This window comes from Dioscorea cayenensis, chromosome 16 (genome assembly GCF_009730915.1).
Source record: "Dioscorea cayenensis subsp. rotundata cultivar TDr96_F1 chromosome 16, TDr96_F1_v2_PseudoChromosome.rev07_lg8_w22 25.fasta, whole genome shotgun sequence".
Taxonomy (NCBI): Eukaryota; Viridiplantae; Streptophyta; class Magnoliopsida; order Dioscoreales; family Dioscoreaceae; genus Dioscorea; species Dioscorea cayenensis.
The window spans coordinates 3,760,445-3,768,881 of NC_052486.1; the positions used below are offsets into that span (position 1 = coordinate 3,760,445).

General features: G+C 31.1%; 1 pseudogene; it reads right to left on the reverse strand.

The window, feature by feature from the left end:
- Positions 1-308: 308 nt before the first annotated feature.
- Positions 309-4,341, reverse strand: LOC120278443 (annotated as a pseudogene).
- Between the last annotated feature and the right edge of the window lie 4,096 nt (positions 4,342-8,437).

The following is an 8,437-nucleotide window of genomic DNA, read 5'->3' on the forward strand; positions in this document are numbered from 1 at the left end:
TGAGTACCAATGAGGTATAAGACAACCTTTATTATATTTGACACTAATTTCAGAGTTCGCCAATTTAATAAATATCACACATTACTAACATACCATGGGACTAGGTTGTGCAGTCCAGAAAGGGTGTATAGGAGGAACATTATCTTCATCTGCACAAATGATGCATGGCGCAACACCTGAAAGCAAAAATGAAAAGATGTAGGTGCATGCAAGAGTGGCATGTAATGATTCAGAGGGGAGAAATGCTGAGGATGATAAATAGTAAGTTATGTGTGAACAAGGAAGTTGAATATTATTTGAGGCAGAATTTAGCCGAAGTTTATTCCTTGTGCCAAAGGAAGTTCACTCCCATAATTGATTGTACCATTTAGAACATCGCACCTCGCATGTACTATTTCCATGAGTCACTTTCTGCTTCTCGGCCACCGCCAGTGGCCTTTTCACCACCGAAAGCACCACCAATTTTAGCACCATTTGTAGGAATATTTACATTCACAATGGTGCAATCACTTCCAAGTGGTCTGCATATCACACAAAACACAATAGAATCAGTGGAGAGGAGAAAAATGGCAAGCTTTGTAATGGACCTGTGCAATTAAGATGAAAACTATACCACTTTATTCTTTGCCAAGGGCAAAAACAAATTTAGATTTTAGATTCCAAAATATAAATAACAGATACTCTGTTAATGATAATGATAGCATACTTGCATATATACAAAGCAACAAAGATAATCTTTTATACTAAAAAAAATAAAGATTTCTTTTTCAAGTTAAAAAATTTCTTTTTTTCCTTTTTCTGTCCCACTGCTTTTTTTTTAACATACACATTAAAACTAGAATCCAAGACAATGAAAGCTTACAACAAAAGATGAAAGACAAGACAATACAAGTTCATTCATATGTGCTATGTCTCATAAGTGATGGCCAAACAGCACCCACAGTTGTACTTACCCAATCGACTTGAATATTATTTCTGGTTTGCGTGTAAATATGAAGCAGCTTAACCCTTGTGGTATTGAGTTGTTTATCTCAATTGCTTCTTTTAAAGTCTATAGAAGAAAGAGATCAAGTGATATCAATTCATTTATCATACAGGATTATTAATGACAGGCATAGGTACAAGTAATGATTTTGATAGACAAATAAAAGGAGGACAAATATGAATGAAAATCATAGAAAAAGAAGAGCACCCACAAGCTGGGTTCGTTACCTTAAATTTCATGACATAGAGGACCGGAGCAAATAATTCCTCCATAACAACAGGTGCATCTGAAGAAATCTCCACAATTGTGGGTTGAACAAAGTTACTTTCTCCCTCTTTAACGGATCCTCCAATCAGGATCTTCCCTCCCTGCACAAAATGGGTTAAGTAGCATGGTCATATTTTTAACCAATAAAAAAAAAATTACAAACAAAGTAATGGTGAAGATGAATAAATACTGGTATTGATAAAAATCTTAAAATCCACAGCAGACTTCTAGAAGAAGATACCTATCCTTACAAGTAAACCACTATTTTACTATCAGCAAGCATATGATACTTGTAGGTCATAAAAAAATAGTATATATAAAGAGAGTATACAATGCAACATTCGGAGTTTGTTTATGAACTTATTGACAACAATAATAATAATAATCCAACTGAAAGAAAATAAAAGATGCATTTTTAGTATCAAGATATCTGCTATACATGAGATTTAGTAACTTCAATACCCTTGACGTAGTTTTCTTTTGAAGCAGGATTGTGTAATGGTCCTAACAGGGTACCTTTTTTTCTAAAGGATCACCAATCTTCACTTGCTTATAAACACCAATCAGTTGATCAAATACAGTTTGATAGATGCTCTCATGAAGAAGCTGCATCAAAAGAAAAAGAGATTATTCAAAACTAGTTTTGTAATGAGGCAAACCAGTAATGCCAATAAATGGATTGTTTTCCAACCATACAGAAAGTTGGATGTTAGCATCATCCATGACAATTATAGCATTATTTCCACTAAGTTCAAGTAAGCATTTTCCAAACTGCTCATTGACTATCTGTTGAACCATCTGCCCAACCTGTATGATAATACAGCGAATGATATTAAATGTGTACGACAGGATTAAAATATTCTGCACAGAAAGAGTCTAAGAATCTTAATACCAACAAAGAAAAATATGATTCTAAACGATTTAAGGGAATGATAACTAATCTATAATGGAGATAAAGACAAGCCGTTGTAAAAACAACAAATAGGATCAACCTTCTGATCTTCATGGGAATGATTTTCAAGTGATACTGCATGTTGATGACTCACACGTTTGTTGAAGTCATTACATAAGGAATCACCAGACTTAAAAAAAACAATATGCCATTATGCCAATAATGGCACTAATTGAAGATCTGGCAGGAAAACATGGCAAAGTTAATTTTAGATTTTAAATCCTAACTAATTCTTTCTTTTTATTAATTATGTTTCTGTGGTTGATGACTTAATGTAACTTTGCAAAGATGCTAGAAATGAGTGAATTACTCTACGTGGCTTGAGTAAAAGAATTAATATAACAAGATTATGGTTGAGGATAACAAATGAGACTGCATGAACAAGTTGAAAGGGATTTAAAAATTCAATACCTTGGAACTTCCGGTAAATGAAACCAGAGGTATCCATCTGTCACAAGCTATTGCTTGACCCATTTCAGCCCCTCCACAGAAAGAAGTGAAAATTGCACCAGCTAAATTGTTCTTCTCAGAACACCAGCAATAATCTCAGTCATCGCAATTGTGATTAAAGGAGTTGTTGGTGCACCTTTCCTGCAATGCATAATATGAACAAACTCCATAAGCATATTATCACATCATGGCTCACTAAAGAATATAAGCACAATGATAATTCTTTCTAGTTGTATAAATATGATCACAATTAAGTATATATGATCTGTAAGTTCGTTTGTAGGCAAATACAGACATAGAAAACATTGGAATCAAAGATAAATACGATGGATTCTCACCAAGATGGAAAGACAGCCTAGAAATGGTTGAGCTCCCTAGAACCCAGAAACATCTAAAATATTACCATCAACACTTTATGTATGAAATTTTAAGTTTCATGAATTTACACTTGAGGATAATTATATTGCAATAAAAAAATATAGATGAGGGCTAGTCATTAGAAATCTTACCAAATAGACATATGTATATATAAATTCAACTCAGAAATTAATAACACCATCAGTTTCTCAGATCCACTTATTTCTACCAAAAAAGAAGAGGATTTGCTTACCAAACAACATAGTTTCCACAGACAAGTGCAATGCAGGCATTCCATCCTATAAGAACAGCATCTCTTAAACTGCAGTATTAGTGATCCGAAGAAAGTAATGTTAACTTACCAAGAACAACACATGGAAAATTAAAAGCTGTTATAACTCCTACTATTCCCTGCAGATTCCAAACCTGAAGCACACGACAAATATTACATAACAAAGGGGTACAATATTATTTACTCATTTATAGCCAAAAAGGGATGGCAGACTTTGATATTCCAAAGCAAAAGGATTAACAAATTCCCACCTCCAACATCATATGATTTCGACCTGCACACACCACCAAAAATCATAAGATTAACTAGCTGGACATTGAATATCTTTGTAAGAAGAAGAGGGAGGAGAAAAGAGAAGAGACCGAGGAGGGGGAGGTCCTTGTCATCAGGTTCTGGAGCAATGAGGCTGTCGATGATGGCAATAGCGTCGGGGAGTAGATTGGTCTTCACTTTGAGCTAAAGTAGCGATCGAAGGGCTTTGATGTCATCTGGATTAGAGGTGAGGTGGTCTTCGAGTGCGCGGACTTTCTCATCGTCGATGAGGAATTCCGGGAGGGTCTCGGACTGAGAGATGGGGACGACGGCGAGGGCTGGCTTGAGAGGGCGGCTGAGGAGGACAGCGAGGGGAGAGCAGTGCCGCGACCATGAGAGGGGTTTGGGGAGGTGGGCACGAGGAGAGGGCGGAAGAATTAGGGCGAGAGCGCGCGCGAGAGAGAGAGAGAGAAGGGTGGTTTAATTATTTTTTATTTCTTAAAACAAAATTTGTGTAGAAGAGTTTAACTAAACCGGCTCTAAAAACATGAAAAAAAAACCTATTTTATTATAGAGGTGGTTTTTTAAAACCCCTCTATTTGATTGCCTCTAGAGCCTAAAAAGATAGTGTAGTGTGTGAGATATATAAGCATGGCTAGAGAATGAGTTAAGACTATTTTTTTTTTTTTTTGACAAGAGGAACAGACAGCCCGAAGGCCCTACTAAATCATCAGGGGCATACACAAGCCTCGGTGGAGCAAGTGGGGGCGGGGCCCACGCACACATGGGCGCTGGGACCACCCGCACACAACCACCGCTCACATCTCCCGAAATGTGCCTTCAGCGGAAAATCGAACTCTCACCACTCGGTAAAGAGCTCTATCGGTGACCCGTATACCAATAGACCATTTGGTCATTGGCACTTAAGACTCATTTAGCACAAGCATCAATGAGAAAGCAACTTATATAGGAACTAAATTGATGTACATAAGGCTTTCATTTAATTTGAAGAAGATTCTTTATTGATGACAAATTAAAGAAAAAAAGCTTTACTTTCTCATTCATGGCAATTTTATGATGTGAGATTTAATGAATTAATATATTAATGTGGCACAATGGCTTGTAAGGCATATAGCGGCAGATTTTTCCACCCCTATAGGATACCAAAAAATTTATAACGACATAAATTTTTCGCTTCTATAGGACTTATAACGGTAAAAAATTTTGCCGCTACTAATCATTGTGTAACCCCAACCATAGTGGATGCGATAGCGACTAAACTGTACATTTGTTCCAAAAAAAAGATAAAACAACCAATGATTTAATGGTTAATTGGGCCTTTAGCATCTATAGTGGTATATTTTTTCCATGGCTATAAATCCTCTATCTTGTAGTGATATTATATACACACATACCCATTTAATCATTCAATCTGATGTAGTTATTATTATTATTATTATATGTTTCGTTGGTCCCGTGATAAGTGTCCACTAATAGAAGAACTTTATTTATCCCAAATTATCTATGTACATATCTAGTTTTAGCTTAATTCTTTAAATTTAATGTTACCAACATGTGAAATATACTATTCTCCACCACTAGAAACTTAAATGTACATAGACAGAAATGTGAGAGAGATAATTAGTGGATCAAGAGATAAATGAGCAAAATAGGAAATAGCTCCCCCTGTCCTTTTTCCTTATCCTTTTTAAAGGATTTCTTTGATCCTTTTTATTTTTCTATTTAGAAAATTTATGTAACATTAAATATTACTTATCTAAATTTATTTTTTATATTTAATGTACCTCTACAACTTCTGATAAATTATATTCAACTATATATTTTTTAGAGCATATTTTAAAATAAGAGAAAACTTAAAAAATTAATATAATTTTTTATAAAATTTTGATTGCCAACTAACTTCAGCTGTTTTTTTAATCCATGTGAATTTGGTAAAATGGACAAATAAAAAAAAGACCTAAAGGAGTATATGTTAAATGTTTGTGAAAATTTTAGTACTAACCACTTTTGTTATTCTCCGTAAAATGGTTAAGATGGATACTTTTAATGGGACGGAGGACTAATACAAAAAGGTGAAATGTCATTTATCCACATTATACATAATTTTTTAAGCATTTAAATTTGATATAAATTTCATAAGCTCTTATCTTTTCCTTTTTTATATTTTAATATCTTATATAACATATATTTGAGAAATACATTTCTCATGTTTTTGGTTCATGGATTTAATTTTTAATACAATAATAAGATTGCCACAGTAATAAAATGCGGAATACTATATGTCTAAAAATATTATATTAATTTATTATAGTTATGTTTGATTAAGAACTTATAGCATTAGTAATATTTTGTTACTATGTTTGATTGATCATAGTAATCAATGTGATAAAGTGCCAAGATTCTTAAAATATCATTAAAAATTAAAAATTTTTCACTAAGCTTAAAGTAGAAACCTAATAAAATATTTTAAGTGAAAAATAATTAAAAATACAAACTAAAATTAATACATATCAATTGTAACAGTCCATGCACATAATTAAAATAAGCGTGAAACAAGCAATAAAATATAAATTGAAAATGATAATTAATGTTAATTTTCATATTGTACTCTAATGTTCCATATTAGCTATCATTTTTGGGGTTTTTTTTTTCAAATTATTTCTCAAATTTGAAAATTCTATAAACATTAATTACCTTTTTTCCCCAATTTTATCCTCTCTTTGTTTAGAGAGTACATGTGCATTAATGAGAGTAATTAATCCTAACAATGGTATAAATGTTTTCTCATAATATTATTTTTCTCGAATTTAAAAATATTATTTTTCTAGAGTTTAGGAGTTTTAATGATAGCCTTAATCTTTATGCAAAGCTGAAATGCAACCTTTCACTACAAGCAAATTGCATATAGTGACTGTATAAAATTGCATATAGTGACTGTATAAAATATGTCACTAAATGTCAAAAATCTATCAGTAAAAATACAAAGCCCTATCAGTAAAAGCCCTAATGGTAAAAATGTCTATTCCATTTTTTCTTTCACTATCAGTAAAAGTCGCATAGGCATAGACCTATACCAAGGGATAAAAGTTTGTTGGAATTAGTTAAACCAATAAAGCATCACTATAACTATTAGTTGTGTCGTTGGTATAGCATCATCACTATAGATAAGCATCAGTTTATAAAAATAATTATACCAATGAACAATTATTTATCAGTACATAGCTGAGTTATCCTGCTAGTTTTAATCTTCCGTTGGTATAAATAATCAATACTTACCGAATTTGATTATCACTATTAATAAATATCACTCTATAATAATAATTATAGTAACAGAAGAATGCCCATTAGTAAATGTCTAATTTATTTTGACGGTTCTAAAGTTTCTTTCGTATAAACAACTTATAGCTAGGAAATTTGAATTTTGCTATAGACAAGCATCAATCTATTACAATGGTCAGAGCCGGCCCTAGGCATAGGCCACCAGGCCTATGCCTAGGGCCCCACAATTTTTGAGGGCCCCTCATAAAGAAATTTGTTTTTAAAAGATTATATTTAAAATGTTTTATCTACTATTATCCTAACCCCATTTTCAAAACTATTATCTTATTATAAAATTATTGTTTTTAAAATTTTAATTTTTTTTAAATCATAAAACTTAATTACGATCCTATTATATTTTTTAATGATAAATAATTGTTTAGGGCCCCATGTTTTTTAAAATATATTTAAAATTTTATTTATCATTATCATATCTACATAATTATAATTTTGTGAATCTTAACTACTTTTAGTTTCGAAACTATAAAGATAATATAAATTTTTTGGGACTCACAATCTTCTAGGGCTCCACAATGCATGTTTTTTTTTTCTTTATTGTTGAACTTATGTAAAATTTGCATTTACTATTATCAAATCAATATAAAATATACGGTTATGGTTTTGAAAATTTTTTTTTTTTTTAACTATAAAACTTAATTTATCATAAAATCTAATTTTTTAGGATCCACATTTTAAAAAAATTACATTTAAAATTTTATTTGTTATTATCATATTCATATAATTATATTTATAATCTTTAGAATCTTAACTATTTTTTTCCAAAACTAAAAAGATTATATTAATATTAATAAATTTTGGGACTCACAATTTTATAGAGCCACGCATGTTTTTTTTTTAAAATAAAATTTTCATTTACTATTATCTATGTACATAAATATAATCTTGAAAATTTAATATTTTTAAACCATAAAATTAATTAATTTAAGATAATATACAATATGTAATAAATTTAGCTTTTATGATATTGAATAATGAACTTATTGTTAGAATCATTGTAATTTTCACGTTATGATTGTAACAATACAATGCCTTTTAGGCTTCTAGCATTCTACCTTTCTTTTTTTTTAAAAAAAAAATACCTCTATGAGTCTATAAAATATAAATCTATCTAAGGGTTAAACATGTCATTTTTTCACAAAAACTCACTCTCGCTTTAGTGACAAATTTCCTATACTGCTTTTTTTAGTATTTCAATCTCAATCAACATCTTTTCTCATTCGTAAGGATATTGTGTACTAGGAAAAGAGGTATGGTTTCAATTTTATTTTGATATTTTTTTTATAATTTAAATACATTCTTTCTTATTTTTACTACATTAAGTAGTTGATTGATTTTATTTTTATTTTCTTATAGTGGTCGTGGAATTGTGGAATCGTAGAAACGTGGAAACGTGGAAAAGATCGCTACTTTAATCAGGTGTTTTTTTCCATTTTATATAATATTATCATATCTATTATCTTGTATTGTTTGGTTTTTTAATAGAATGTCTACTAGAAAATATGAATCTAGATATGAGAAAGAC